Genomic DNA, 6000 nt, shown 5'->3' on the forward strand with positions numbered 1-6000 from the left:
CTCTCCCTAATGTTTAATGATGATAAAACTTCAGTTTTGAAATGCTCAGTCTGGGCCCCGGATTGTATTATCTCATTATTTAGAATCAGAGTCGTATTTATCACAGACTGCTGTATCTCTCAGTAAATATCTGCAAAACAGCCAGTGTACACGGTTGCCAAATCAGGCCCCTGAGGATTAGCAGAAGCTCTCTGTGAGACAGCAGGTGCACCCGGCACACGGCTCCAGAGACAATGCTTTGGCAGGACGGTCTACCTGCTGTGTCCCCCGGTCTCTCTCTCTCTCTCTCTCTCTCTCTCTCTCTCTCTCTCTCTCTCACACACACACACACACACACACACACACACACACACACACACACACACACACACACACACACACACACACACGCACACGCACACACACACACACACGCACACACACACACACACACACACACACCTGCTCCCTCCTGTTCCAGAACCGCCATTCAGCCAGGTGGCTTCAGTAGGGGACAGTGTGTCTCTGCCTGAATGTCTACTAAAACATCTGGGTTGAGAAAAACTAAAGATGTACATAGTTTGCTTTTGAAACAACCAATAATATAGTGCAGAAATATAATATATTTAAGCAATATCACTCAAGCAAATTTCCAAATTGCATTTATGATTTAATTCACATAATTTTATTCATGTTTTTATTGTATATATACACTCACTGGCCACTTTATTAGGTACACCTGCTAGTACTGGGTTGGTCTTAAATCTTTGTAGCATAGATTCAACAAGCTGGGAACATTCCTCAGAATCTACATTGACATGATAGCATCTAACACATTCTCACCCCAAAACGTCACATACTGACGGGTCTTGACCATACGGCAACATACGACGAAAAGGGTACCCTTTAACGTCCATGTGTGACGATTCGGGTATGGTTGGGTTTAGGTATGCGTTAGGGTACCGCTAGGAGGCGCTGCTGGTGCGCTTATGTCTGCGTCTCATAGTGACGTTATAGGGGTACCCTTTTCGTCGTATGTTGACGTATGGTCAAGACCCGTCAGTATATGACGTTTTGGGGTGAGACCGGGCTGTAGCATCACATAGTTGCTGCAGATTTGCCGGCTGCACATCCATAATGCAAATCTCCAGTTCCACCACATCCCAAAGGTGCTCTTGGATTGAGATCTGGAACTGTGGAGGTCATTTGAATATAGTCATCTCATTGTCATGCACAAGAAACCAGTTTGAGATTATTGAGCTTTGTGACATTGTACGTTATCCTGCTGGAAGTAGCCACCAGAAGAGGAGTACACATGTGGTCATGAAGGGATGGACATGGTCAACAACAATACGCAGGTAGGCTGCATGTGGCATTTGAAGGATGCTCAATTGGTGTTAAGGGCCATAAGTGTGCCAATAAAATATCCCCCACACCATTACACCACCAGCAGCCTGAACCATTAATGCAAGGCAGGATGGATCCATGCTTTAATGTTGTTCAAGTCAAATTCTGACCCCTACTATCTGAATGTCGCAGCAGAAATACAGACTCATCAGACCAGGCAATGTTTTTCCAATCTTCCATTGTCCAATTTTGGTGAGCCTGTGCGAATTATAGCCTCAGTTTCCTGTTCCTAGCTGACAGGAGAGGCACCCGGTGTCGTCCTCTGCTGCTGTAGCCCATCTGCTTTAAGTTTGACGTGTTGCGCATTCAGAGATTATAAATACAAAGAACTTAAGGACCCGCGTTAGTATTAGAATAGCTTTCCAGCACTGGAGAGACCTAAGCTGGAAGGCCTGAAAATGGACGCCAAGGTTGTGTTGTTTCTACTCCATTTTCTACTCCATCTACTCCATCCACTCTTGCATTGCGTGTTCGGGCATTTTGGTTGTGCACCGTTAGTACGTTCTGTAAAACATACATCGATGATGATGACATTATCTGACATTTGTAAAGAAGGCCAATCGGGTATAGTTGTCCAGAATTGAACCACAAACTGCAGCAAATGGAGAGTACAGCCCCATGAGCAGAAAGTGTATGTTTGTGTAAAAAACTGTTTGCGAATGATCTGTTTACTGTATTTGTGCTGAGGCACAAAGGTTGGATACCACATGTTGGATAATTGTATATGTTCACATGATGTTAGTAAGACCTGATGCTCTCACTGTATAAAGATTTGAGCATTACAAATGATCACACTCTTACAGTGTATGTCTCACTGCTCTCTGCAATGATAGCATGATAGCAGAGATTACCTGCAGTCGTATAATGTAATCTGAGCTCTGCTAGATCCAGCAATGATATTTCAATTCTTAGAATGTGGACCATTCATCAGATTAGATATAAAATTCATTGGAAACTGAGGAAAATCTGCCTCTTGGGGCATGAAGAAATTTATATTTCCAGAAATGCTAAAGCTACACACTTACACACCTGACGTGACATGCAATATAGGCGTTACAGAGCGCTGCATATGCCACATGTTTGGAGTCATTTGAAATGATGAATGCGCACATGAATAGATTGAATGTTAGTGGTGCTGCTGATTTATATGGTGTGGAGGCTTTAGTCTCATTTAAGTGCCATCAATATACCTTTTATATTGAGAGCAATTAGGTTTGCCCACTGCTCTTCATGGTTTCATCCCCAGCTGCATGAACCCCCTGTCCTCTAGCATTTTCAAAAGCTGTGTTGCATTCAGATCTTGTAGAGATAAGTGGGCCCTGAGGGGTTAATGTCCATTTTAAAATGTTCCTATATGCCATGGGTTATTCTCCATTTTATATAATTAATATCTCTGTGAGCTCTGCTGTTTTTTCCCCTACCAGTGTCCTTCCTTCCTCACATCAAATGTTTCCCAATAGATTGAATGTCTTTTCGTGATTGATGATCGGTATTGATTTGAGTCTGAGAAAAGGAGACAAGTTTTTCTCTTAAAGCATCGTCAAAGCATAATAATTAATACACTGTTTTTTTTAAGAACTATATATTTCCCCCTTCATGACGAATGTTTTTTTTTTTTTTTGATACATTAAAATAAATAAATAAATGCATCACATAAATATTAATCAGATTTGGTCAGTCCAATCACACTGGGGGCCCTATTTTAACGATCTGAAACGCAAGTGTCAAAGTGCAAAGCGCAAGTAACTTTGTGGGCGGATCCCGGCGCTGTTGTTATTTTCCCGGCGGGATAAATGACTCTTGCGCCCGACGCAAATCTAAAAGGGGTTGGTCTGAAGTAGCTTCATTATTCATAGGTGTGGTTTGGGTGTAACATGAAATAAACCAATCAGAGCGTCCTCTCACATTCCCTTTAAGAGCCGGCGCGCTTGTTCCATGGCCGATTGCTATTATAACGGCGGGTTTGCCGGCGCACGCCAGGAGCGATTCACAGCCGAGGAAACCGACGTTCTCGTCAGGGCTGTAAAACACAGAGAAGTGACATTGGGGATGATGGGAGAAACCCACCCAAATTAGCTTCGGTTAAACAGGCGTATAATTTGGGTAGTAAATGTGTAGCCTAATCTAGATTTTTTTTTTTTTTAAATCTAGATAGATCTTTTTCACATCTTCACGGACACAACAATGATTTCCCTCGTGTGTTAATATTTTTCCTTGTAATAATGTATGATTTGCAAAAATGAAAACTGCTGCATCTGTTTATATTAGAGAATCAAAGTGGATGCGTGTTAACATTATGGCCAAGCACGCGCCCTTAAAATACCATGTCACTAACGCGCAGCGCGCTACTGTCTTTAGACTGTTTTTTTCCTGGTCAATGGCGCAATTGCTTTCTAAAACTGGAAAATAGCACCATGGAAGTTTTGCGCCGGAACACGCCTCCTCTTTGCGCTGAACCGCCCCCGCGACGAAAGTTAATTTCCTGATTTACCGACGTGCGTCTGTGGAGGGAAAAGTCCGCTGTGCGCGGGTGCAAAATAGGAATGATACATGCGTCGGTGTTCAAAGTCAATTGCGCTGGGTGCAAGATAGGGCCCTGGTACTTTAAGTTAGATACCTCCGATTAAACCTCAGATACTTTAACCTATATATGGAAGTAAGTTGTTAAGTTGTTTTTCTGGGCGGTCATTTGGTCATGTTTTATCTCACCTCTGGCACCAAATGAGCCAGGACGTCCCTGATACTAGCTGTTATGTGTTGATATAACCAGCAGTTATTTTATTTGAAGGATATCAATGCAGAACTTTTGCCAGAATGCTCACTTGCCCATGAACTTCTAGATGACACTCTGATATATGTATTTAGCTTTTTACTACACAAGAGCAGCACAAAGCCTGTAACATAGAAGAAGAGCCTATGAAATATTGAGAAACTGACAGCTGCACTTAGTCATGCAACAGATTCACACACAAATACCCAGACACGCAAACTCGAAAAAGCTAGAAGCCCTCTTATTTTGCAGAGGAGCATCTTTCACAGTCGCATGCTTTTCTGCATTTATCAAGAAAATACGGTATACAGATAATAGCATGTGCACGGTCTACAAATTGAGTTGCTTTTGTTTCCGTGGTTACATGACAAAGAGATAGACGGGAAGAGAGATTTCTTGTCTTATAAGCTCAAGAGACGTGGCAGAGATAAACATTACTTATCTGTACTCAGGACCGATGTTCTCAAACCCCACTGAAGATATGCTGGAGGGACAGTGTACATCTCTATATCTAGATGATCCATTCATGTTATTTTTTCAATGTTTCTTCAGGCGCTTTTTGTATTCTCCTCCCAAAAGGCTGAACAAGAAGCAGCAAGTGCATTTATTGAATTAGCAGCTAGCGGGAACCATTAGAAAGCCATTTCCTATTTGATAGTGCTGCATTAGAATGGGTGGAGCAACCCTCCTGTGGATGGGTTGCTCTTCTTGTTAACCAGGGCAGGGTGTATTTGTATTTGAAGACCACCACTAAGGGCAAATCTACTTTCTTTTTCCGAACAATGATTGACTAGCATTTTTTCCTGCTCTTTAATGTGACGTCGACGTTACTTGTATGATAGTCACTTTTAATTACATCTTGTAAAAGTTTCTCGGACAAGTAAACCAGACAGAGTCATACTGTCCTCGGGACAGTGCCTGACAATAACGATTCCTGCTTTATGAGCACAATAAATCCAGCAGAAGAGCTAGATGTTAAAAAGTTGAGTGCAGGCCCAGAGGTCATTAGATGAGTGCAAGCTATCAGATCTAGGCTCCCAGACCCCGCGGCTCTGTAGCCTGAGATAAAAGTTGACGGTAATTCAGCACAACGTTCTTCTTCTGTAACCCATAGCGATAAGGCCATGAGCTGCAGAAAGAAGCGTCTGGAGAAACGGAGAGATCGGGACAGACCAACCGAGACGAGACTAGATGGAGACTGTTGGCGGCAGCAATGGCAGGTCACCTAGACCAGAGCTAATACACTACCTAATTAACTATACTGTAGCTGGTGGCTGCCAATTTTGGGTGAGACATAAGAGTCCAACTTGAGTCCTCAGGTCAGTGATGATGATTTTTTTTTATTTTTATGTTTTCATAAACCAGTAGCTTCAAGTACCATTCATTCATTCATTCATTCATTCATTCATTCATTCATTCATTCATTCATTCATTCATTCATTCATTCATTCATTCATTCATTCATTCATTCATTCATTCATTCCATAATGTTCTCTTCTTGTAAATATTCAGGTTAGCTGACATGGACTTATTATTTGTTAATTACAGTGACAATGAATGAAGAACTCAGTATTTGTATATAGCCTGTACATATATTAACAATGTAAAGACTACTATATAATGACTATGAATTAATTATAATTTAGTAGTTTGCAAATGATTAACTACTTTAATACTGTATACCTATTATAAAGTGTTACCATTGACCATAATTGTAGTCATAGTTCAGACAGACATAGCTAAGACATTTTATAGACATAAAATATAACTTCTCTTGTGCTTGAAATGTTATGTGAAATTTATAACGTGACTGGGATGCAAATTTGAATATAACAAGCAAGCTT

This window comes from Phoxinus phoxinus (genome assembly GCF_949152265.1).
Source record: "Phoxinus phoxinus genome assembly, chromosome: 12".
NCBI lineage: Eukaryota > Metazoa > Chordata > Actinopteri > Cypriniformes > Leuciscidae > Phoxinus > Phoxinus phoxinus.